The sequence below is a fragment of the Trachinotus anak genome, unplaced genomic scaffold (genome assembly GCF_046630095.1).
Source record: "Trachinotus anak isolate AG129_WGS33_773 ecotype Australia unplaced genomic scaffold, CSIRO_AGI_Tana_v1 ptg000020l, whole genome shotgun sequence".
Classification (NCBI taxonomy): domain Eukaryota; kingdom Metazoa; phylum Chordata; class Actinopteri; order Carangiformes; family Carangidae; genus Trachinotus; species Trachinotus anak.
The window spans coordinates 2,808,947-2,836,696 of record NW_027273871.1 but is presented as its reverse complement, the minus strand read 5'-3'; the positions used below and the strand labels follow the sequence as shown (position 1 = coordinate 2,836,696).

The following is a 27,750-nucleotide window of genomic DNA, read 5'->3' as shown; positions in this document are numbered from 1 at the left end:
TATTTTGTGATTTCGCTGATCAACTTTTATTCAATAATGCATCAGAAAAGTGACAGCGTGTCCCTTTTCGGGGCCGAGTGCAGGAGAATTTCATTGAACAGAAATGTAAATGTCATGTGACCGTGACTTAAAGTGGCAGCTTTTGTGTTGACTGGGGGCATCGGGCTCAGGTGTTCTGAGCCAGGCCAAGTGAAAGGCTCTAACCACCAATTACATGTACCTGCAAAAGAAGAGGAAACAACAAGGCACAATGAAAACAGGCCACAGGGCTACAGAGAGGAATAATAACAGCACATTAAGTGTTTAGGAGTTAAGGGCATGAACGCCCTCTGGGTAAGTGCTGTTGCAGAAGCTGGCTGTCCTGATATTTTTTAATACAAGCTAGAGGCTCAAAGGTAACTATTAATTAGAATGATTAAATTCTAAAATAAAACTATGGGTGTTCATCCTCCTGCATTAAAAAAAGACAGATGGCAGGAGCAAGATCTGTGCATAGCAGATCACTGGGGGTTTTATTCATCGTTTATCTGCTAAAATAGTCTGCGCTACAAAAATCAGAGGTGCCAAATGTGCCACAGGGAGTCTGCAAGAATGTATCTCACTTGCATTCCTGGGAGTGCGTCTGTATTTCTGACTCCATAATAACCTGAGTGTGTTCCTGTGTGTGCATGTGAAGTTGCCTTTTGCAAATCCGTCAGCATGATCTTCTTTTTTCTCCCCAGCCAGAGCCAATCGATTCTCCACAGGCTGGTAGGCCGGGAACCACTGCTTTCTGTCAGAGCCTTGAATGAGCTGGTGGGTGGATGGATTACTCCATTGTAGTGAGGGGCACGCAGCTAGAGATTTCACATTATGTTAAATTAAAACCTGCAATTACGAAAACAATGGTCTGAAAATTGCAACACCCTATTTTATTTTAATGATTGATTTGATTTTCATTTAAGTCAGAAAATGGAGCCATACAATTCCAGCAGTGCAGTTTTGTTGTAATGCAGAAAGAATTGATCACTGAGGAAAACCTCAGCAATTTATTCACCAGTATAATTCAGTGTAAACCTCATCCCCGGCTCAAACATTTTGAATTTAATAATGAAGCGATGGTGCGGTTGAGCTGAGGAGGAATGCATCACATGATGGGTTTTCATATTTGCAAACCAGACCAGAAAGGAGGTCATATGATTTCCTCAAAGTCAAGGTGTTAGTCAACCTCTATAGAATAATGTGTAACTAGAGCAGAAAAGAGAAGCAAGATATAGCAGAACATAGGAACATAGCAAGTCTAACCTGAACTAAAAGCTACAGTATGCATACCAAGGTTTGAACAATTGTTTGTTTTCATATGAAAGCATCACTTATCCTTTCATTACAGCAAAAAAGAAAAAAAGATTCTTTCAGAAAGGAATAGAGCCACAAGATCTGGTTCCCTTCAAAGAGCTGTGATTCCCATCGTTATTTGGTGAAACAACAAAAAAAATTCCTGGTTATTGATGTTGTTGTTGGCTGGTTAATGCGCTCTCTGCACCCTCGGCCAAGGATGGTTTCATTGATGAAGACAGAAAGAAATCGCTCTGTATAATTTTAATGCTATACTTTTTGATGTTGTCTTTCAAGCACATAGTGTCATCATATCACGTTAAAATCTCTGACTGAGTGAAGCAGCTTGTCCTGTCAGTCTGTGAAGCTACCGTTAGCTCGAGCTGTGAAATGAAGTCAATAGTACACAACAAATCTGCATTCATGGTTGATAAAGTTACTCTTATGGTGGACAAAACATAATGCAGACATAATGCAGCTTTCACTGTGATGATTACACAACATAAGTTTTAAGAGACTGCTAAAGTGTTTTAATTTGAGAAGTGATAGACACCAATGGATGCCTGGAATAGTAGGAAATCCCAGTATTTGGTTTCTAAAATGGTGAGACAGCTGTGATGTGATGTATAAATGATTTGATGTCAATGGGCTAAAACCATTAGAATGGCCTTTAAAGCAGGATTGATGCTTCCGGTTCCTGGGGCTTAAACTCGGGTCATCTGTTTGAACGTCCGTTTCTCTAAATATTAAGCTGTCCTGTCAAGCATGTGTGACTGACTGTGTGCCACAAAAGTGAGAATTTGTCACTCGAGGCCCAGCTGTGTGGTTGCTAAGTGTGAACAGGGGGCATTAAGACATGAGAGTGTGGGAACGCCAGATGGAGAAGAGAGCACGCAGCCGTTCTATTATCCGATTAGAAGTCAGAGATAGAGGCAAAAAACTCAGAGTGACTCATCTGTTTCCTGTCATTTTGTATTGCAGCATTCACAGCCAACCTTATGAAAATACATTTGTTGAGATGCTATGCTGGGAATTTTTCTGTCTCATTACCAAAACCCAGATCAGAACACAACACACAGACTATTTTGCTCTCGTTAGACTCATACAAGCTGTGGGACTGAACTTCAGAAAGTTTGTCTTGAGGCCAGAGAATGGGTTAGACTATACTGTGAAGGTCTGGTTTTGCAGGTAATGGACTCAAGGGCAGCAGGGTTCATCAACCGGTGGGGGCAAGGCAGGCCAGTGAAACAGGAAACAGGAAGACAGTGGACACAGTGTGGAGTCTGGGTTTTGCTTCCCCTTAATTTCATTTTTCAAGGTATATTCTAGTCTGACTGCAACTTAGTTCACCTCCTCTTTATTTCTATGTGGAACAAGGTGAACATTCACTTCCTGTCATGAACTGACCCCTCTCTTTCAGAGCTCAGACTCTCAATGTCCACTGCAATGTCCAGCCAGTTTGAGAAAGGAGGTGGGATTGACCTCTCATTCAGGGAATATTAATAGTTTATATCCTTGTTTCATAACTGCATAGTGAAATAATTCAACCAGCAGATAAGAGAGGATGCTGTTTGACTGTGAAGTTAATGACAGAAGAATGTTTGATAAAAATACATTTTGTGTTTTAAATGTATTTTTTACCAAATACCTGCTTCATAAAAAACATGGGGAGGTTTGCTATGTTATCAGACCAGGAGGACTGCAGCTTCGGAAGCTGCAGAAACAAAATAACTTGTGTGCACCAGTTTCAAAGGAGGTAATTGGACATTTATAAGGGGCAGTTAGCCCACAGTCCAAATTTGTCAGAGCTTTAGTTTATCAGATCAGGACAAGAACAGCCTGATTGATCTAGGACGGAAGTGAAGTTTGCTGTGGTATCAGCAGATTAAAAGCACTGCATTTTCTGTGGTTCCAGAAAAAACAGTCAGGATCTGGGAGGAGCTCTAGGAAGCCAAAAACAAGTTCAACTAAACAGCTGTGTTGTGGGAGGTGGCGTAGGAGAGGAGGAGAACTACTTGCCCTGACTGAAGATATCGTCAAGAAAGAAGAAAGGCACGAGTGACTTGAACTGGACCAGATTTTTGTAATAGTTCCAGCAGGACTGCAGTTTTTTGGAATGAGGACAGGTGCTTGAGGAGGCTACAATCCATCAGAAAACATGGATACAAAAGCAAAAGAGACGACAAACATAGGAATGGGAGAAAAGGGTTTGTCCAGTCAGATGTCAGTAAGGACGGAGGACTACTGAACTTGACTGTGGATAGTGCCAAGAAAGAATTATGTCTAATGAGGTAGTTTATGATTTCAGGATGAGCCTGCTAGCTGTAGACCAGAGCACAGCTGGTGGTACAGCAGCCTAGAAAGAGCAGCTTTTGCTAAATAGGGAGGAGCTTCGTGAAGATACAGTGAGTTAGGAAACTTAGAAACATAAGGCAGGACATATTAAAGCAGATGAGATGAACTAATGAAAGCCAGGTATTAGCAGATCAGAAGGGCTGTGTCTTCTGTAGTTGCAGAAGAAAAACCTAGGTTGTTGGAATATTAAAAAAAAAAAAGAAAGAAAACAGGTTTTTACAAACTAACTGGTGACTAAGAAGTGTGAGGCAGCATTTTTGTCTAGCCAGATGTCAACAGGAGAGGAGGACTACTGCCCTCAGCTGTGGATATTGTTTTTTGTAACAAAGGCTGGAGTTTGAGGAGGCTACAATCCTTTTCAGGTAAACCGTAAGAGGAAAGTAGGAGCCGGAGGCATGGTATTTTCCAGGCTGGTCATACCAGAGCATGAGAGATGATGCTGCAGACAGGTTCTTACAAACTGTATAATGACCGAGGAGTGCAAGGAACAATTTGATGTAGCCAGATGTCAGCAGGGTTAGAAAACTACTGACCTCCCAAGTGGATAGTGTTGGGAAAGAAAAATGGCCACATTGACTTTAACTGAACCAGGTTTTTGTGATAGTTTCAGCATGACTGCATCTTTTCAGAAGAAGCACAGGTGCTTGGGGAGGATAAAATCTATTAGAAATCATGGATAGAAAAGGCGGTGCTTTTTTTAGGCTGTCCTCAGCAAAGGAGGAGACATACAGAGTGGGAGGCAAAGGTTCGTCCAGCCAGATGTTAGGAGGGGAGGACTACTGAACCTGACTGTGGATATTGCCAAGAAAGATTTATTTCTAATAAGAAAGATTATAACTGCAGAATTTGTCTGCTTGATGCAGTTTTGTTGAGGTTAGAGCAGGCTAAAAAGAGCACCTTTTGCTGAGGTGGGGAGGAATGAGAAGGCTAGGGTCAGTTACGAATCTTAGAAAAGTAAGGTGGGGCAATTTAAGGTAGAGTAGGTGAACTACTGACAGCTCGGTTTTAGCAGATCAGAAGAACTGCAGCCTCTAGGCAAAACCCGGTATCTTGGATACTTTAAAAAAAAAGGCTACAGATGAGTCTTTATAAACCATCTAATGACCAAGGCATACAAAGCGGGATTTTGTACAGGCAGAGGAGAAGGCTACAATCAATTTCGATATGATCGGGAAAGCAGAGCAAGAACCAGATGTCAGGAAGAGAGGACTACTGACCTCAGTTGATAATATCAATTTAGAATTATATCTAATGTAAAGTTTCAGTTCCAGATCTTAGCAATGCTCTGGGTCCTCATTAGTGCCTGCAGGGCAGCAGTGGTTGCCATGGTGATTTTGGTACCTCAGAGTTTAGTTTAAGCTTTTTATTTTGTTTGCTCCATGTAGCTCTGATTTATCTTTGATAGATATCCAGCCCTGCAGCCAGTTTTTAGTGTCCAGGAATAGGCTGAAATATTAGTTAGCTTTTATCTCCATGTAAGACCAAACATGTGCAACAGTAATATCAGACATTAAGTAAGACACCTGTCGGTAACTAATACACAAGACCAAAACAAAACTGGCAGTCACAACACTCAATATAAATCAGAAAATTTGCAGTTACTATGTTTATGTGCAACATTTAAATGAATTGTCTACCAAATATTTTGTAAAGGGCTTTTTTTTCTCCTCATACTCCACCTACCTATTTGTAATTCTTCCAGTCAGAGTATTAAAGGGGCTATTTGTAAGTTTTCTATGCCACCGAATGTGGTTTCTTGCTAGGAGTGAGTGGTGGTGATTGTTGCTTGACAAGAGCATCGGCCATTGTTGCCTTTACAAAACGAGGTTATAATATGCACTCTGAGCAGCACTACATGTTCAGGGCAGATTGGAGGCGAGACGCTATCAGAAAGTGATAAGACAGGCCGGGGCTAACTGGTTAGCATGGTAACATCAGTAGAAGAAAACTAGTGATAGCGACAAGAGTCAACATTGGTTTTGCTTTCCCCCATTGGAGACGGCTCTTGGTGAGTACTGGAATGACGTTTGATGCTGAACCTGCAACATTTTCTCTAGACTGGCAAGTAAATATTTCTTAATGCTAATGTAGAAATAGTAAAAATTTACAAATAGCTCCTTTAAGTCCCATGTTTCATGCAACCTTTCCACCTCAGCTAAGCATAAACATTTTTTTGTGATATTTCAAGATTTTGTCACATTTTTTATGAAACCCACCTATTGACTTAAAAATCACCTTCACAGATTCAACAGTGACATACCATGTAGCACTGGTAATTTAATAACCCCCTTTCTGAACCTGTTTTCAGACGTAAGCTAAATGGCTATCGCTGATTAAAATTTACGACGCCTGCTTCCACCTCTTGCCAACTCTTCTTTATCTGCTATCTCTCTTTGTCCTTCATTCTTCATATATTTCTTCATCTACCCTCCACTTGTTCTGCCTGTCTCCAATCCTCTCTGTAACCTTGTGAGTTTGCTTTAATATTCATGGTGATTGAACCTGAGGGGAATTCAACATGTCTCTCTAATTTATGTGCGATAGGCTTCATTATTCACCCAGTGATTTAATATGCATCATAGGATTGGTGAGTGAACATGTGAGAGAGGAAATCTAAGAAACCTGCTCTCAGAATCACTGTGCTGGATGGAGTTAAACTTCTGAAGAGCTGACTGATAGTCTTGCCCCCAGGCAGATCTTTTTTTTCCATTTCAGCCCTTTGTGCTGTCTCTTTCTTTCTCTCACTCTCTCTCACTATCTTACATGTTCCACTGACTGCTATGAAATTTTTTACAAACATTTAAGGTCCCAAGACAATGAATCCTACTGACTTTTATGATCCGCTATGCAGTTACCCACAAACCAGCAGAGACTTCAGGAGGTTACTTGTCCCAGCCAAGAAATAGTGATGCTCAAAAACTTTCTGTAAAACAGCTAAATGTCACCGTTACACTTTAAACAGATTAAAGAAATTAGATATAAAGCATTAACGACTAAGCCTTAGAGGAGGATTTTGTAACTTCTGCACAGAGCCAGGTTAGCTGTTTCCTCCTGATCCCAGTCTTTATGCTAAACTAAGCTAACCAGCTGCTGGCTGTAGCCTGATGTTTAACAGACATATGAGAGCAGCGTTAATCTTCTCATCTCATTGTTTGCTGCGCAAGAAAACAAACAAGCATATATCCCAAAATGTCAAACTATTCCTCTAACTTTACTTTCAGCCAAACCAATCTGACGGCAACAAATACTGGATTTTGACTCAGAGATCTAAGTTTTGCTTCCAGAACCAATATAGTGTTTCTTTGGACATGAACGTGGACGTTGACCAAGCAGGTGATCTCAGGAATCAAGTGTACCGTGACCAAGAAAAAATGTGTGGATTTTTGGCTTGGAAAATGTCATTGCTGGCTTTCCGTATCTTTGCGAGATCACGAAAGAACCTCCTTTGAATTTGCACTCTGAAGATAGATAATAGTGGCTGAAATATTATATTCAACAAAATGCCAAAATCAATACCATATTTCAACAAACCCATTCATCACACGACACCCTCTCTCTTCACATATTTGTCTTTGCCTCTATGTCCACATTTCCTCGAAATGTGCATATCTATCTCCGTCCCTTCCTTAGCTTTCCTTCCCATAAGGTCCACATTCATGCAGACTCTCCTCCCTGACACATTTCCTGTGTGTTATCTTTGCCTTTTCACCTCCCTATGCTAAAAAGGGCATTTGTATTCCAGAGTCAGGTTGGCACGGTGCGCTTATCTCTTCAGAGGGCCTTTGAAAAGGCTCTGATTCTGCATGAAAAGGAGATTCCAAAGCAACCTCAGTGACATCGCATGACATGTTAACAGACAGAGTTCAGAGCGGGGGCTAACTAGACAGCTAGTGGCAGCATATCCACCCAGGTTATGATGGGAGATGAAGTCTTTGGTGCAGCATCAGACAAAGCTTGTTACTTCCCAGTGTACAAAGGAAGAATAGGGAATTCCGACTGCACTGGGTCTTGCTTCTGAGCATGTTAGAACAGACAGTTGCTCTGATTTTTGACATTGTCAGTCACAGATGTAAAATGTGTGAGGAGGTGGTTCAAGCTGTAGGAAGACTGAATGAGTTTTTGAGGTTCATTGTGAGGGGTTAAGTTATAAATACAAGACATGTCAACATAGAAAGATATATGTCAAATAACTGCTGTTGCACCGTTCTCCACAGGTTGATAAGCTTAAACTTCTGGACATAAACTAAACAGTGCACAGCAATTGTTTCTCTTAAGCTTGAGACAAACCTGAGAACTAGCTGGACCCTACAAAGACTGGACAAACCACACATACAGATTGTTTCCATTGCACAGGTTTTTTGTTTGTTTTTTTTTGGTCTTTGATAGTCACGAAGGAGCAAACCTTACAGAGTAAATACACTAGACAACACACTGAACAAATAGAGTTCTGACATTAGATGACCCCATAAATCCCACAAGAATAGCAATTTTTTTGTACCAAAACAAGCTGTTTATAATGATATCTGTTGTGTGGTTTGTACTGAAAAGGCCAAAGATGGAGGAAAAAGGTGCAGTTTGGGTGAGATCCTGGATGGAGAGGCACAGGCAACACCGATTATGGAGCCTACAGTGGGAACTGGTGTTGAGTAAACTTTGTAAAACTACCTTCAGTTTAGGAAATATCTCCCTCAGCTGATGTGATTACCAAAAATAAAACTTGAATAAATAAAATGACCAGCAGCAACTAGATCTAAAGACTTACAGATAAGAATATTTACAGGTCCACACACACACACACACACACACACACACACACAGGACATGAGTTTACCTGCCAACTGACCCAGACCGGTTTACTTTGGTCTTATCACTTGTCCTTTGGCAAACGTTCACCATTTTTTGGGCAAGATTCAGTGGTTCCCCCAGAATTTTTAAGCCCCTAAATCATCACTTTTGCCACAGGCAGGTTTCCATCCACCTGTTTTTATATGCATGTTCCATTTGTGCATAAAAAAAACCCTGAGTGGAAATGCCAGAAATTCAAAAAACTTCTTGATATATCTTTAAAAAACTTCTGACGCTTGGCTGAAGTTATGTATTGATAAAAGCAAAATGGGGCAAAGAGTGAAACAACGAATAAATCATCAAGACAAATCATGTGAGTCAAACATCCACTGAAGAGACAAAAAAATAGTGGCAGATGAAAACAGATGAGGAGACTGTGACATTCCTTAAATACATAAAACTAACAACAGTCAAACAATTGCCACATTTCCATTATGTTTGTAAATTTTTTGGTCGGCCATCTGCACACACTGCATAATTTCCAGTCACTGTGTAAAATTGAACGTATGTTGACTTCTTGTGTATTAAATGCAAATCAGTACACATTGACAAGATGCAAAAAATAGTATGTAGAAATACCTGTAAACAATTAGTACAGAGTTAGGACACAGCTCAGTGTTTTCACTCATGAAACAACAATTCAGAGAAATTAAATGCACGCATATAACAGTGTGTGGGTATGCATGGCATGTAGAACCCGTAAACCTTTCTGTTTGCTTGCATGTGTTGTCCTGTGTGTTGGATGTGTTGCATGTGTTGTGCGTTGGTGTGGTTGCCTGGCCCTCTGCTGACAGCAGTATAATGTGTGGACAGGATGCAGGTCCTGGCACATCTCTTCTTGCATGCCCTCCTGGATAATGTTTTCTCAGAGATGTGAAAGCTGTCAGGGCTTCACTGCTTGCTGGGGCATATATCACCTATAACCAGCCTCTCCGCTTCTTCTCTTTTGTCACCTCGTGTTCTGCTCCCATCCAGTCATTCTTTCAGTCTTTTAAGTCTATTAATGTGTGTGCTCTCTTTTTCACTCTGTATTTCCTTCATAATGATCCCCCATGAGGAATTACTTTCAGACAGGAAACAGTGTTAGCTTTACACAGATGCAGTGATTTACTGACTAACTGGTTATTGTTGTCTGTGCGACTGGATACAGTTTGATTATTGTAGAATTGATTAATACTAAAGTGGGTGGGTGTGTCCATAAACCCTGCAGCTGAAGTTAAAAACAACGAGGCAGAAAACTTTAGCTTGCATTCACCTCGAATGAAAGATTTATTCTGCAATTTCTGTAAATATAATAGACAACCGATCACTTCAGATACTAACTGAATGATATTGAATACAACATTTAGACTTAAAAATCCAAAGTACCAACTGTACATTAGCTGCAAGCTACAGTAGCGAGTGTGTGTTGGTGTTTAGTTCAGCCATTTCATGCTGCCCTGGGTGAATTCATATCTAATCACCTTTTTTCCCACTGACTTTGTTGGCGATCTAAAATTTGATTTGTGTCCCGTCTGAGCACAATAACAATAAGTAGACTTGCAGAAATAAGTGTGGGGGTCTTGTGCTGAGGTTGGCCCACAAGATAATTATAGTGATATGAATAATGGTCTGGGCTGATGGATGAGGAGTGTGTGGAATAAAAATAAGTGTTTTTGGTTTGGCTGGTGCATCATAGAAGGAAACTTCACAAAAACCTGACATAGACACTAGCATGTCAGATTTCTTTTCCCCTTTTCTCCCTTAGTTAGACATTTCCAACTCTAAACATGGTGAAGCAACAAAGGAATGGTCTTATTGGTGTTGTGAGGTGAAACAATGACGTCGGTCCCTTAGGAAACCTGTAATTGTTCTATGTCTGTAGTTTGTGACTGTCTACCAGAACCATGCATCATGCTAAAATGACTGATGCTATGCCTCTTCTTGGGGGGACAGTCTCTTTGTAATGCTGTATGCTTTAGTGAAATTACAGGACATTGAATATAGACATCAGATATTGGCTTCTGGCATCTCCAGTCCAGAAATATCTGCACTGCTGGTGTTTCACAGTGTTGCGCCCTCCAACAGAGCTCGTCAACAAGACAGCCGGTACCAGAAGTGAGAGCTGGGCGCTTAATCAGATGAAAGGTGTGAAACTGATGCCAGAAAAGTGTTGTAACTGGGGGAGAGGTGCCATACACCCCTGTCTCATCTGTAAACATATTAATCACTGTCAGCATCTTCTTTAAAATGTTACACTGGGGATGGGGGACAGGGTATATATGGTGATAAACACACCCTCAAAGACCTGTCGTTATGGAAACTGAAATTTTGTGCTTGGGGCTAATTTATATTCTTATGAAATTATGCACACTCACGTATAAAAAAGATGAATGCCTGTTTCTACAGCATATAACAATGCCTCCATCTACAGCAAAGATTGCACTTCCGCCAAAACATGGTAAAGCAGTGTATCGTGCACTGTAATTCTTCTTTGCATAACCAATTATTTGCATCATACAGAATGCAGCTGTTATTTCTCTTAAGAAACGTTCAGGTCCTTTCAAGGTCTGGGGTGTAGGGAAAAAATGCTTTTCAAGGGACCAGAGAAAATGTAATTGACAGACGGCTGATTTTTCCTTAGGAAACCACTCTTGAAAGACAAGTGTTCACACTGTTCCTTTGCCACAGAAAAGTGATGGCGCTGGAAGGACGAGTAAGAACTAACCTGTGTGACCCTGACTGCATGACTAACGTCAACCCGAAGAATCGTGTGTGGAAAGGTTAAAAGAAAAATGAAAATACCACATGTACGTGAATTTACCTCAAACTATGAGAGCAGCTGGCACCTTTCTGCTCTCTTTCTGTAAATCCCAATCTAGGCCAGGTAGATCTTGACAACAGGTGGTATTTGGAAGAAAAGGGCACCACTGGCCGCATTTTCTCAAATATATTTAAGCCCACTGAATGATTCTGCAAGGCACAGTCACACAGAGTATGTTCAAGGTAGTTTTCTGTTGGCTCTGCATAGGTGTCCTTCCTCATTCAAATTTACATGGAAGCAAACAAATCACCATTTAGATGTTGAAAATGTTTCCAGTTTATCTAAATAATGTCTCAAAATTTGCTCTGATGCTTTTGGAGACATGAGGAACCCTCCGCCAATTGAGTCCAGCAGTCATCTCAGCAGCTTGCATCCCGGCCCTGGAGATGATCAGCCAGGCAACGTGCACTGTCATCCTGGGCAGAACAGTCTTCTCTCGGAAAGCCCTCTGGTAATTTGCTGCTGGCTCTGTTGTCCGTAGCATTTTGAAATATGCTGTAAAATTCGTTGCTACCAGTTTGTCTGGAAGTAAAGCTGCATACATAATAAATGCGTTTTATTGGCCTCTGTGGACTTTGGGGTTCTTACAGATACAGTATTTCACCACATTTCAATAAAAATAAATACACCCCAAACTGTTCCTATGAGTTTGTCAAATCTAAACGATTGTAATATTGCAATAATATTAACATTACAGTTTCCCCTGAAACAGCCAGGTTGGATGGTTCGTCTCATTGCTGGTTACAAAAACCATCTTCTAAAACCATCACCTCTTTAAAGTTAGATCGTAAATACCTCAGGGTCAATCTCTCCTATAGGTTTCTCAGCAATTGTTGACAGTGTTGATGTCATCATTCCTGACCCCTCCTACAGGAACGATTCATAAATTCGCTTTCTGCACCTCCAGTTCCCTCATGCTGAAGTCAATGGATGTTTTGAATGGGTTTTTGGTTAGATGCATGGAATAAGAGCTGTGGTTAATACAAGCTGAACGCATTTTTGCATTTTATTCTAAAATATAAAATACATCAGTAAATGCGCCACTCATGATTTTTAAGCATCAGTGTTTCTTAGCGGTTGCTAACTAGTGACTAGAGGAGACTACAGAGGTTGTCGGGGACATTAAACGTCATCACACCGAACATGAAAACTACTCACCAGTCCCCCTTCACAGCGTCATTGTGTTCATACGCACACTCTTGCAAACTCTAACTTTCTTAGACGAAAGGCTTTTGTTGAAGAGGTAAGGGTGTAAAGCAAATTACAGGTTGGAAACTAGCTTGTTTATAGCCTAACATTAGCTTTTTACTTCTGGGCTTCAGAAATCACCAAGTGATGTCCATTTGTGAAGATTGTCATCCTGAACGAAACGTTTAAGTATCATAAACATTTGTTACTTATTTTCTTAACAATCCAAAAGCCAATGTAAGAATGCCATTCACTTTTTAATCAAGGGAACCAGGTTGATGCCAATTTCCAGGTTGGCCTACAAAAATACGCCATCCCTGTTGCACTCTATTAACGGACTCATTGTTGTTCCAGAGGTTTAACTATTCTCAACTGAAAGCGCCGTGAGCACAGTGGAAAAAAAGGACATATGCGGATGGTGTTTTTGCGCCAAGGACATTGAGCACCGTCAATGCTGAACTTAATAGGATTTGTATCGAAAATAGACGCCGCTAGTGCAAAAACAGCTGCCTGTGGACACAGGCCTTGTGATCTGTTTTTCTTCTAGCTTCAAACTACCATGAACCCCATCTTGTTCATCACTGACACTGACTCATAACCATGGAGGATCACATGAAAGACTTGGGGTCAGCTTGGCCTCAGCTTGTGTTGTGTCCTGATATTAACACCAAAATAGATTGTTCACAGCAGAAAGCACTGGCAACAGCCACAGGATCAGGAATCACATTTTTGTCTGCCTGCCCCATCTAAACACACTTGGCTTCACTGAGAGTTAAAGTGCAGCCTGGAGACAATCAAAAGCTAATTTCTTCTGACTCCGCTCCCTTCATACCTTCTTCCTGAACACTTACCATTTGCGTTATGTTACCAGTACATTCAAGTTTGTTGCCTGATTACAAAGGGAAGGGTGTTTATGCATTTTCATCAGTCAGAGGGGAAGAGAGCTTTGGGAGTCCTGGACATGATGTCAGGAAGCTGACAGCTCCTCTGTGCAGCTGAGTTATTGCTTTGAGCGCTCTAGTGCAGGTACAGCATTTTTTGGCCTACATCAAACACTGAGCTACAGAAATTAGTATTATCAGAATACCCTGACAGATGTTGTGACAATGTGGGTGATAGACTAAAGCAATAAGCCCCAGGAGGCTGTGGTTTACAGTGTTTTCAGAAGAGCTAAGGGGCGTTGTTAGAAAACATTAACTGTTCTAAAATCTCTGTGTGCACAGACAAAATGGAAATCATGCTTAAATATATGTGTGATTATTGATATTTATCTGGACATCACCATTAATTGAGCAACCATTGAATTAGTGTTCAGTTATGTTAGCGCTCCTCTTTGCTGGTACAGGTTGTTTGACTCTGGACAGGTGTCAGAAGCAACAAGCACCTTCTTTTGTAATTCTACTTTGTTCTCTCATCATTTCTGTTGATCATTTTATCAGGTAGTGCTGTACTTAATACACAGAAGTTAGTAGTTAGCTTGTTGAGCTTACTCCAGTTCAAGTTTTTACTTCAACCTTACTCCAACTTTTTACACAACAGCATAACATTGATATTGATAATTTTGCCTCACTCTCAGATCAACTAAATGATCAACCAAATTGCTAGACAGCCAAAACTTTCAATCTGCATTTACATAAATTAATTCTTTTATCATATTATTATGTGTCTATTTGACAACCTAAAAGATTTAAATACATTACATTAAAATTAGAAATGTTTGTTCATCCTTTAATATATTAAGATAATATAGTCATTTCTTGCGTAACCGCTGATAGCATCCAAACCAAACACAGCCACACGCGCCACAATGCACTGCTTCCGTTTCACTCATTGCAGTCTTACCTTTACCTGCCTTTCCTTGGCTTTTTACTTGATTAAAGCTCATTCTGTGTCTCCTGAATCTTAATGTGTCCCAACCAGCCAGCTGCTCCCTGTTCCATTTAAAGCCCTTTTGTCAAAGTCCAAATTAAAGACTAGTGCATCAATTACATTTTCCAGTGTGGAAAAGTGTCTGCTGAGGTTGCCTTCAGGGGGTCAATCTGAAAAGTTTTCAATTTTTAAATTTTACAGTTAGCTTAAGACCTCATGGTCCCTCAGCCCCACATGTCATTATCGTGATATCTCTCAGTTTCAGGTCTATTGTATCTTTGAAGTCTTTTATATTTATACATTTATTTTACCTATTGTATAATGGAGTTTTACCTTTTCTAGAATGTATGTAATTAATTTATGATTTTTAAATCACTGAATCATTTATTTCCTAATACTAAAACTAAAGCAGCTATGCAGCTCTGTGAGGCTGTACTTTGGCTAACAACAGCATGCTAACATCTTCACAATTACAATCCAAACCTGCTGATGTTAGCATGTTTACGTTCTTAGATTATCATGTTAGCATGCTACCACTTGCTATTACGTCTCAACAACAAGTACAGCTGAGGCTGATGGGAACGACATTTATTTTGTAGGTCATGGGTCAAAGTATGGGACAAACTCAGCTTTTTTCAACATATGTCAGGGGCTCTCAAACTTGATATTCAAAGGTCCAAACCTTAAAATTTTAATTTTAACTTTATAAACTTAATTACTTTTCTTGCGTCAACAAATAAAGTTACTTTGTTTTCACACAAGAATAAACATATTAAACAAATGCTAATGTTGACATGAAGCCTGATAACTGAAGCACATCAACATTGCATCACATGTGCGCCGGCTGTCAACGTTGCCATGGTTACATCTTAATCTCGGGCCAGGATCACCATAAATATCTAATATCTGTTATATTTTACAAAACGAACAATTTATTGATAAAAATAAAACATTTTTTGAGTGTAGTAAACTTACACTTTATTGTATCGTACCAATGCATTCCTAATATAACGTGTGGGCTGGGTCCGGATTGACTTGCCATTGGGTCCAGGTCAAGATCCGGATCAGAGTCCAGACTTTGAGCATCAATGCCATATGGCAATATTCTAACCAAACAGGGACCATGAATGTCTGCACAGATTTTCATGGCAATCCATCCAGCAGTTGTTGAGATAGACTGACATTGTCATCCTTGAGCCACGCAGCTAGCATGGCTAAAAACTACTTGGCTGATTAAATCACCCTTTTCTCCGACACTCATCCTGCACATCTTTAACCTCCACCCTCCACCATCCTGTCCTCCCCTTAGAATAAGATACACCATGGAGACCTGTGGTGGTAGTTAAGCAATCAACATAATGTCTTGTGTAACTCTGGTCACTGCTGTGGCTTTGTACCTTCACCTGCCAGACATCAACAAAGCTGACTCAGCATTTGTGTCTCTCCTGCTTTGAAGAAAGCAGTGCTTGCTGGGTGGTGGGATTACAGTATTTTATGTGATGTCTCAGCACTAAAGCCTCCTACCTGGTTGTGGCTCTACTGATAGCACCCTTCTCCTGCAGCTTTCAGGCAGCAGCTCATGTGTTCTCTTCTTAAGGGCGTGAATGCTACTTCACTGTCTCAAAAGACAAGGCTTTAGCATCAAAACTTAGATAAGAAGCTGCTACTGGAATACTTAACGCTTAATCTATCTATTCTCAGTGCTAGTCACCACCTTGGGACCTCATGTGATTTAGAAATGTACCTCTCATGTTTGTGTTTGGTGGGATGCACTCTCACTGGATAAATAAAGTCTGTTTCACTCAGATGTCCTGATCAAATCCCAAAGATTATCTGTGGGTATGATTGAGGCACATTACACAGTACACATGCTGTGTACTTACATTGGCTTCCTGAATATCCAATACATCCAAAATGGCATCAGAGCTCTCATTAATAATTTCCATATATATATACCATTATATAGCATTAACACCCTAAATAATGGTGTTTACTGTTTTTTTCAAACAGAGGTTGCTTTACTAAACCCCAAAATATGTCAAATGCTACTATTTTGATTGTTGTTTCCACCTTCAATAATCTCCACCAGCATAGGAACGGAGCCAAATCAGAGAAATTACAAGAAATAACTTTTAAAAACATCAATCAAGAATTGAATGTTAACTAACATAAACCAGGGTTTTGCAGAATCATCCAGGATCAGCTGCTTTGTTTTTTGTTCTGTTGATAGTACGAGATGCTAAATGATACTACTGTGACTATGTAGACGCTTGGTGAAATGTGGAAGGTATTTTTTTCCACAAATTACCACTGCAGTTATTACAAATCGCATCAGGTCCCCAACTAAGACTAGCCCTGTGCATGGAGGACTTAAGTAATCATATGCTGTTTGGAAAATTAATAGGATATGCTTGCTGTCCCTAAATTAGTGTCATGGGTGCTGACCATAGGTTGCTGACTCATGGATTAGGGAAACATTGAGGCAAATGGAACCTTCAGTGTCTTCCTTTCTGCCCGTCTCATTTTACTCCGCACAGGGAAGGTTTCTAAGATGATTATTCATACATTTACAGCTGCTCTGTTTTCACACATTAGTTCTGCTGTGTTGTTTGAGAGTACACAGGCACTCCTCTTGGATCACTGCAGCGCCTCGCCACAGACGTGGGAATTACCCACACGGTACTGCTCGGAAGATAATGCAACACACAAATACAATCAGCTGCTGCCAATGAGCAAAAATTAGCATTTGCACATGCTAATTACAAATTATGATAAGGACAGCGAAATTAACCAGGAGTAATGAGGAAGTGGGTCGTAGCAAAGATGACATTGTGATGGCGATAACGACAGTGATCCATTGATCCCTGATAGTGTCACTGATGAATAAAGCGATGCTACTAGAAACGACTGGATTATTATAATGCCAATATGCAGCTCTAGTCGGCATATTAGCTCATCCTCCACTCTGATGAGCATACATGAGTGCAGTGGTGGGATTATGCAAATGGCAAATTGAAGAAGCTGGCGGTTTCCCTGGCAGTCGACTTCAAAGCGGCCAGGACTGGAGAAGGAATTAGTGCTCTGCCTAATCCCACTGGAGGAGGGCGGGAGGGGGAGCTGCACTTTATTAATGCACCAGCAAGCTTAATCAGAGACAGAGAGGAAGAGGAAGGAGTGTTTGGTAAAAAAAGGTATAAGACGATGACAGAATGAGAAAAGGAGGGGAAGTAAAGGAGGCGAGGAAGAGTGGGAGGGCAACGAGGATAAGAGACACAGACTGGTGGAGAGAATACGAATGGATGGTGTGTTCGTGAACGGGGAGGAGGAGGAGAAGTGCAACATAACAAGGAGCGGATCAAAGAGAATTTTTATGGCAGACCTGGAACACTGTGATTTCCTTTCCACTTTTTCTGCCAAAACACCACACCTGATATTCACTCTAATAGCAAGAGCAAGAGCACATCAGGGCGAGAACAGAACCTTAAGGGCAGATCAATGCACACACTGCAGACGCTTCAAGTTAGGAAGTTGCTGTCAATGTACCAGCAGCAACCTGCAAACACACACACAGAGCGAATCACTGCAGGTCTTTCAATCATTCCTCCATGAATCATACAGGGTGACATGTATTATTAGTGGGGCTATTAGGGGTTATTGTCCAGCATCTCCATGTGTCCAAGAGAATGCAGGACTTCATTAGTCACATTCATGAGGTTGTGACCTTTACAGACTTAGTGATGAACTGTAAATTACTGCTGCTGCTGATGATGATACTGAAGCTGCACAGGAGCCACAAGGATCGCAGTCAGTTGGTCAATTTATAAATCAGTCTAACACAGCAAAGATATGGTGATAATCCACTGGCTTTATTACCATGGAAGTATGGATATTCATGGTCCTGAGAGGATGGATCCTAATGATTTTGGTGACCCCCAACCTTTGCTCCAGAATCACCATCAGGCCAAAATTGCTCTGAACCAACATATGTTCTGTACCTATTTGTGACATCTCAAAAACCAGTGGCCAGATTTTCAGCATCATCATCGCAAAATTTCCACTTCTACACAAGACATTCATGTTCCCCAGTGGAAGAACTCTTTGTATTTTGGACTAGAACTACAATAACAAAATAACTTGTTTTATTCTACAAGCTATAACTCAGAGATATTTTACCCTTATAACTGACGAAGAAAAGCACTGAATACTCACATTTGAGAAGCTGGAATTGGTGACTGACTAAAACAATTCATTGAAAACCAAAGTAGTTGCAAATTCATTTTCTATCAACTATCGACTCAAACAGCTCTTTTTTGGACAATCTTTCAACTTGCCTTTTTTGACAGAATGTCACATTTGAAAACACAATGTCTCTATCTGTAACAACTTTGATATTCAGGGAGCAGACACAGACTGAACAGACAGGTTTAGTTGAACTGAAACAGGATGGACTTGGGCAGGATGATGGCCAACAAGCCCAAGGGGCAAAGGAAACCAGGCAAAAGTCCAATAACAGGCAACAGGTCATCAAAAAAGTTATGATAGGATCAGTGGAGGCTGTGGACCCCAACAGACAATCTGGCAACGAACTAAAGAACAGGCATACACTTGAGTTAATGGAAATCTTGGAAGGGGGGGAGGGGCTATCTACAGCATTTAAGATTATAGGTAGTTGACAAGTGTGTCAAAAATGCCAACACACAGTACACTTAACCCCCACTTAATGCAGTTAAGTAATATTAAGATCACAACAGTCTACAACTACTGACTATTACTGTTCATGTGACATCAACAACCTGTTTGTCTTTATATCGCAAATCTGACACCATCAAGATAATTATCAAATATCATTTCCTCTCAAAGATTTTGAAGAATTTAATCCATCCTTAAAAAATGTCATGTATTCTTTATATACAGTAACTACATGCTTCTAGTTAGCTTGATTTAATGTCTTTATTGATTGCGTCCCTCCTCTCAGCTCTGACTGTAACTGTAATTCCGTTTGGTTAATCTTAGTTATTTGTCTCAACAAACCACCTGAGCTCCATTACGCCATGAACAGTATTTGTATTTATGGGAGTGACGGGATGTCCTTTTTAATCAAGTGTGTCCCAGTGAGCAGTGATAAACAACCACATACTCGTGGTCTAACAGCCCCTCAGGCAATGTGGCAATAACTGGCAATATGTCACACGAGTAGGCACATAACTGCTTGCAAATAGCACAAGTGTGGGTACTGGAACAAACCCTTGGTGAACTGGCAAAACTGAGGATGGCTGGTGGGCAAGTGGGAGAGATTTAAATGATTGGAGCAGTTTGTGGATAAGCAAGTCTTGGGAATTAAAAGATGCAGATGACTGATGATGCTGCTGCTGCTGCTGCTGTGAAGAGATCACCATGAAATCTACTGAGCATCTTCATACTCCCACAATGTGAAGTAGAATTTAATCTCTAGTACAGAAGCTTCTTGTGGGAGTACAAGTGAGCATCTCAGGTGACCAAATACTATATACTCTAGTTTCACTGGTTAGGCTGGTAAACATTTAACTACTTTGATAACAACTTGCTTCAGTTCTGTTATTTTTGTTTTCTGAACCTTTAAATCTTCAAATCTGATCCTGTTGTTCATTAACATTCACACCTGCATGTTAGTTATTCTATCTGTGGGTGTATTTGAACCTGCAAGGTCTCACAGTTGTGCATCAGATGTTTATATGCAGAGACTCTTTGTGTGATATGAACTTTAAATAACCTGAAGATGAATACAAAATACAGTATTGTGTGACCTCTCATTTGTAGTGATGTTTAACTCAGGCTGACCTAAAACCTGTATCACAATAAATTCTCACGTTAACCTCAACAAGATTAATGTGACAAAATCTTATTTAGAAAAAACATGTTATTTAGTTTGAACTGAGTTTGAATTTGTCTGATTAATTGTTTATTTATAAAATGTCAGAAAAGAGTGAAATTATGAGAGAACGATTCCTAGCAACCAGCAAATGTTGTATTTGGTATTTTTCCTTGATACTGTAAATGACTACAATAACTGACTGAATATCATAGTTGATGATGATTAATTTCCTGTCAGCTGACTAAATTGATTTATTTGATTAATGGTCTCAGCACTAGTTGACTTCTGTGTGGCTGTCACTGAACGTTGGAGCTAACCTTAGTTTAAAAGCACAAGACTCAGACCAGTTATTTATTGAAAATCTCTTGAACATTGAGGATTCAATTTTCAAATGTCTTAATGTTGGAAATTCAACAAATTCAGTTCATTGTCCAGTGTTGAGCTGTACTCCTCATTTAGCTGGGAGCACGTCAGAACCAATTCTAAAGGAGAAACAAATTAGAGAACAAGGACATGCCTCAGTGAATGAACAGCTCACATGTATCTGCTTTATTTATGAAATCATGGCATGGCCCCTGACTCACAGACCAGCCCATTTGGACTCATATATTGATGTGTAAATCAGCCCACAGTGCTGCTGACTCTTTGATATACACACAGTTTGATTCATGAATTTGCTGCTTCGTACTGCTGTATAAAATTATATCTGCATGAGAGCCCCAGAGTGCTTGGAACGGCTGCAGCCGCCTGTGCTTAATCAATAAGACAGCACTGATGAATTTAACATAATTAGAGCTGCAAATATGAAATCTATGGTGGAATATCCTCATTTCTTGGCATGATAATGATTGTGTTGGAAAACAGGAAAATTGATTTTCTTGGAAAACAAGGCATTTCCCTGCATTCTGAAGAGACCGTTAAAAACGAGCGGATTACCATTATATAAAGTATGTGTGTCTGTATGTGTCTGTTTAAATGCTGATAGAAAACAGCACTGTCAAAGCAAACAGTGTGTAAAACTATTGGACTGCAGACTCGTTCCCATATTTCTGGCTTTTCACATGTGCTGCAGGTACAGCAGGCTGGTGCAGTCAACTGAAGGTAAAGAAATGAAATTATGTTGCCCACTAGCACCTTCACATGGTCGATTCAAGGCACTGTTTCACTGCCTGGAACAGTTACTGCAGCTCACCCCCAGACAATCTCCCCAAGGTGAAATTTCCCACTGAAACACTGTCATAGCAGTGACTTTGTTGATGGATCTTTGAGAGCGAAACACAGCCTCTGGTTCAAGCTTTTGTCGGCTGTGGTGAATAAAAAGAGCTGAACTGCAAAGACAGGTCGCACAGTATCATCAATCTCTCTCTGTCACAAACACACACACACAAACTTTAAACCTATGTTAGCTGATTTTTTAGGCCATTTGGAATATTTTTGTCCATCTCACCGGTGCAAATCTGATATTCACCCTCTTTTTCACACTATATTGCTCTAAAACAACAATATATCTGGTTCTTTAACTGCTACACGCTCCACTATGTTCTCTCATTAGTCACTAACTTTGTCTGTCTGCTGTGAAATGCTGGGCAGGTGGTGTACAGTGGGGTTTGTTTGGTGAAAAAAAGCTGCCTGTGTCTGCTGGAAATGGTGCTGATGATCCAAAAACAGCTGTGGGACATAAAACCAAAACAATAAGCTAAAATGACAAAGCTTGATGGCATCTTTTAGCTCACAGTTTTACTGCTTCAGTTCAGTCTCAGCCACAGAAGGATTACTAAATGGTAAGTGGCCCAAGAGGTTGTTGGAGCCGTGGCCCAGAGCCCCTGTTTGAAGTGACTTTGAACATTTCTCGTTAGAAAGTCAGTGAAACCATCAAGAGACATAAAAGACGAAACTTCTACAAAGAAATACAAAATGACTATGAACAGACGCAAAATGACCATAAAGAGACACAAAATGACCTTCTCTGCTCTTTCCTCTCTCAGATTGTTCCCAGCTGTTTCAAACATAAAAGCTTTAAAAAGTCACTGTACACTGCCAGTTCAGCACCAATGTGAATACCGGACTTTCATCATCAGGTGGACACACGACACTAAATGAACGATAATGCTGGTGCGTAATGTTTTGCGAACAACTTCAACATCAGTTTTTTCAAACTGGACTGACAAAAACATAACCCAGTTATGAAATAAAGAAAATGAAATGTCTTTTAGATAATGTTGCATTAAAGTTTCCAATCATTTGAACAGATGTATGCTTTTAGTACATTAAAGAATAACAACTGGAATAGGAAATAAGGTTTGAACTTGACATGGCATTTGGTTGCACGTTGAGCTGAGTCTACTGAACTCAGATGAGAGACAGGAGATGATTTCCTAACCCTCTCAAAACAATTTCTACCTGCTCAATTAAATAAAAAGCAGCTAAATTAATGAAAAACCATCCAATCTGACAACAATGTTCACCAATAAGGTGATGATATGTCAATGCTTATTTCCACTGCCCCCAAGTGGCCAAAAAAATCTGTAAGTACAGGTTTACCCTTCAAATACAGTTTGCATTTGTCCTTTGCCATTTGCAGCAGTTGGCTTAGTATCAGTGATACCTCCCCATCAAGCTTGGTTGGCGATGGAAGACAGCCCAAACCTTTGCCGTACCTGTATGTCATTCCTTTTAGTTTTAGTTTACCCAGCATGCATTTCATCTATAGACTGCCTCCTCAGCGAAAGGTCACAGGAGAGATGTGAAGAAGCTGTAGGGAGGAGAGGAAGTGAGCTGGTTGAGCTCTGTGAACTGAAATGTCATTACTGCCACTATATTAAAGTGACATCTGACATGTGTTACTGAGGCTCCACCCACGCTTCGCCCTCACATTCGACAGCTGTTTAAATTATTCTAAAGCTCATGTTTTAACCTCACAGAAATATTTCAAATCATTGAAGAAATCATCTTAACTGTGTTAACCCTTAAAGGACCAACAGTCCTTGTCCTTTTTCATGTTCTAGCTCATTAACTTCAAAGTGTGTGGACTGATCTCCAGTCTTCCAGGTTTCTGCTCATTCCAAAAATCAGTTTGAAGACACTTAAACTTGGTTAAGATAGGGTATCAATCATCCATCATCTGCATTTTGTTTGTGGTAAAACTGTTCTGAAGTCAGTCCTCAGAGTGTTTAAGAGCTTGTGACAAGTTCTGACATCTGAAATGTGACCGATGAACAGCTCTGCATTCATGTGCTTTCTTGTGAGAAAATCAAACAAGGAAGCATGGTTGTCTTGAAAAGGCTCTGAATTGATTATTATCTGTGATTTATTTTTAATTGACAGACTCACACATTAAGGAACTTGGGGTGAAACAGGAAACAGGAAAACAGCTTATATTAAAGGACTCCTTTAAGTTCAAATACATTTATTCTCTCTTGAGAGGTAGACAAGGAGACTGATACCACCCTCATTGGTAAAGCTACAGTTAGTAGCTGGTTAGCCTAGCTTAGCACAGAAACAGCAAACAAGGAGAAACAGCTAGTCTGGTTTTATCCAGCAGTAACAAAATCACCTACCTACCACCCACCTACTAGTGACTAACACATCTTGAAACGATGAGCCCGTGGATGTATTAAAGGGGCCATTTGTAAGTTTTCTAGGCCACCAGATGTTGTTTCTTGCCATCATTGCATTAACAAGCTATAGTGGGTTCCTATTGGAAAGTGATAAGACAGGCTAGCTGGTTAGCATGCTAACTTCAGTAGAAGAAAAGGTGTGATAGAGACAAGAGTTAATCTTGATGTTTCTTTCCACTGCTGGAGACAGCACTTGGTGAGTAAAGGAATAAAGTTTGACGCAGTACACACAACATTTCTTCTGGTCTGGTAAGTAAACCACTGTTAATGCGAACATTGGTCATGTAGCTACAGAAAAACTTAAAAATAGTTGCATTAAGAGAGCTGGATATGACGCTGTGACTCAATTTGAAGCCACTCACAGTACTTGCAGAAAAAAATCCTCTGTGGTCCAATAAACCACCATTATAAAAGAGACATCTGTAAAGCTGTTGACAGGACAACTACAAACAACTCATCACTCTTCGTATTGTGAAATTTTAAGCCATGAAGGCTTTATATTTGTAAAACTTTCCCAGCCTAGCCTAGAGCATAGAAAAGCAATTTTAAAGTGCACAGGTGTTATAATACATCCTTGTGTTAGCCCCTAGCAGAGATGAGGAGGGGGGCTACAGAAGTCGCTTCAGTTTGCTTCTTTCTAACTCCACACTCCCAGATTATTTTTATTAGCCAACTTCGCAGTTTTGCAGTCGTACTGCAAAACCTGTAAACAGACCTTAACGTGTAAAATCGGTGCAGTTCCCTTTTCATATGTACAAAAACATTTGGTTGTTTCACAGTGGCTTATGTGCCGAACTGTTTCCTTGTCCTGGCAACCAGATCAAGCTCTTTAGCTGTAGCCGTGTATTTTCCGTGAAGATATGATTACGTTTGAATCTCAGTGGTGAGGTTTAACATCATTTCCATAATTTTTTCAACCCTGTCTCCTAGAAATTACATTCATATTTAAGTGTTCCCAATTACATTGTGGTGGCAACCATAATCGCTGACAGGATTACATGTAGAGGCCTTTTTATTTCTGAATTAAGATGGTTGGGGTAGATGGTGGGCGTACAAAGCGCACGACTGTCACACCAGAGCCTGGAGTTTACATTCACTGTCCCTGGTTAGATTTATGCAGCAAAAGCACTTTTGTGAAGGTTACACAAAGACTGTGGTTTTAGTTGAATGTGAATCAACACGTGTCTTAAGTCATTGTGCATTAAACCAGACAACAATCTTTCCATGGACTTAACCAAGTGCTACCAGTGAATCAATATGACCATAAGCAATTATAATAATACTGTGGCCACTAAAAGTTGAAACTGCACTACAAGACAAGGCTGGATAACCGACCGGACAAAGCAAGCAGCTGCTTTGGGTCTACATAATTTGATTAATCACAAATTTGCACCACTGCAGTATGACTTTAAGTACGACCAGTCCTTCTGTGTCAAAATCTGATGTTAAGACCTGAATGTTTTTTGCTTATATCACGGTCATCACACAGAAAACCTCAGTGTAGCTTTATTCCTTCATAGAAATACTGTAAAGCTGCCACCAACAGTTATCTTCATTATCATCACATCTGCCATCTTCTTTAATAGATTATTCAGTCTATAAAATGTCAGTAAACAGTGAAAAATGACCTAAAGCCCAGTTAAACATATTGAAATAGCTTGTTTTGTCTGACTGAAAAACAAAAACCCAAAGACGTTCAGGTTTACTATCACAGAAAACTGGGAAACTATATTCACATTTGACAAGCTGATACTAGTGGTTTCTTTTAATGAAGGAAATAATCAATATCAAAATTGCTGCAAATTAATTCAACCCATCCAAACAAGCTAGAAATGTCTGTATATACCCACACAGTCCTCACAGTCCTCAAGAGCTTTCAGGGGCAGCATGTTGTCAAGTCCATGCTTTGAAAGGGGCTGTATAAATAAACTTCTAGCACTGTAATGCTACTAGTTGTTTTCCCTGCAAACATGTTTGTGTTGCCTGAATCAGTAAAAAGTGGTTTCTGCAGTCAGAGAGCTTAAGAAGTGCTGACTAAAGTGAGGATTGCACTGACGTTAATGTGTCGAGCGCAAACGCTGCCCTGCAGTTCTGACTTAGCTCTCATTACCACAGAGTTTGTCTGCAGCTGATCCACACTAATCCACTGCTTTGATGTGGTGTACATGTATCTCCACTTGCATTATCATTACACACTGTAGCCTCCTCTCTCTATCTCTGTCTCTCTCTCTGATGTTAGGAAACTACAAACACTCGCGAATTAGGCAAAAACCTCCTTCTGACAAACTGTTAGCAAGGTCTCTTTGTGTTAGTGTACCTCTATTCTTCTGAGAACCGTTTGAGTTTTCTATGACACAAGACTAAAAACTTTGTTGACAAGGCTGAAGATGTTTGTTGTATTCCACAGTATAAAAGTGTTACTGCTGATTTTGCTGTTGTAAGAGCCTTAATATGTTTGTCCTGAGGATGTAGTTTTGTGGGAGTTTTTGACGCACAGTGGGGCGATCACTTTTTATTTGAAGAGTGATCTAGGGAAAATATAAAATTTGATCTGTAATCATTTGTTCAAATTAGAAATTGTCAGTGTATGAGCACAGGTCATGTCTGGCACTATGGGATGTTCACTCTAAACCATTTCATGCCCAGTTGCACAGTTAACTAAAGACTGAGTTATATCCTATCAACACTGGTTCATATAATGTCGACCACATTGAAATCAAAGTGTTTGCTGTTGTTCCAAGCTGCCACACTTTAACGCCACACGTGAAAAGCTGCGATATACAGGAGAACGCACGGTATCATTTAAAAACAGGGATAATGCGTTCAGTCTCTCTAGGAAGACATTCATACTGCACTCAGTTGTTCAAGGACACAAAAGAGAAAACAGAGCTAGCACCTTTTTCTCACCTCTGCACAGCTGACCAATCACTGTGTGAAGCGGGTATAAGCGCCGGCTGTTGGTTTTGGAGGATTGCAGAAATGGTTGGACACAGGTGCCTCTAATCCGATGGCATAAAGGTGTGGAGGGAGGGGTTTCCCAAAGCTATCCAACCATCCATCAAGGCAGAGACTCAGATTATCATGACCATCTGAGAAGTAACCTGTGGGATTTGGGATTTCATGTTATTAATTTATCTATTAACCATTACTTTAGTTAAGCTCTAACTAATGGCAACTCATGGCTTTATTAATGGTATAAAAATATTTACTAATGCTTTTTAAATCAGGTGTAAGCTCTTAATGAGAACAACAGTGGTTCGCCAGGTTGTGCAAAATCTCTTGCATGTGAAGCATAAATCAAGTCATTAATAGAGTAAAATCTTTAATAAAGAATCATGAGTTTCTCACAATAAGATCAAATCTGATGTTACAAATGTTAATGATATGATCAGTAAAGGGTCACAGCTTTAACACGTTCAGTAAAAGGTAACGAGGCATCTGCACTGATAAATGTTAATAGGTCATTAACAAGGGGTGTTAATACTAATCCATCAAGTGTGCAGTTGTAAATATTTATAAGGGTGTTAACAGAAGCCAAACAGCCTGATGTTATTAATGGCTTATGACCACCCTTATATTAAATGATGAATCAACCATTGATTACATTAACCGTTAGTTACAGTTTATAAACCCTTCTCATTAATTTGCTGACATAATTGTTGCTCCAGATCCGCCATTAACAGAGTTTGATCAGATGACGCTACACTGCACCAAAACAACAGCTTGGCTAAACCAGCAGCATCTTCATTCCATCAAATGCCAACGCAGCTCAGCCTCAACAACCCTGCACATCATAAGACACCAGGACAACACAGCTCTGCCTGGAAATAATGTAACGCACACTGTACCTCATAATGTCTACATTAATCCTCTGCAAACACAGAGCAGCCAAGGTGGCTGAGAGTGCC

The 27,750-nt window shown here is 40.2% G+C and overlaps 1 long non-coding RNA gene across 1 annotated transcript; it reads right to left on the bottom strand.

The window, feature by feature from the left end:
- Positions 1-110: 110 nt before the first annotated feature.
- Positions 111-26,886, bottom strand: LOC139637365 (uncharacterized). Its single transcript, XR_011694589.1, has 3 exons — positions 26,750-26,886; positions 647-836; positions 111-220 (listed from the first exon to the last, which is right to left on the bottom strand). It is a non-coding gene; the product is annotated as an uncharacterized lncRNA (long non-coding RNA).
- Positions 26,887-27,750: the final 864 nt, after the last annotated feature.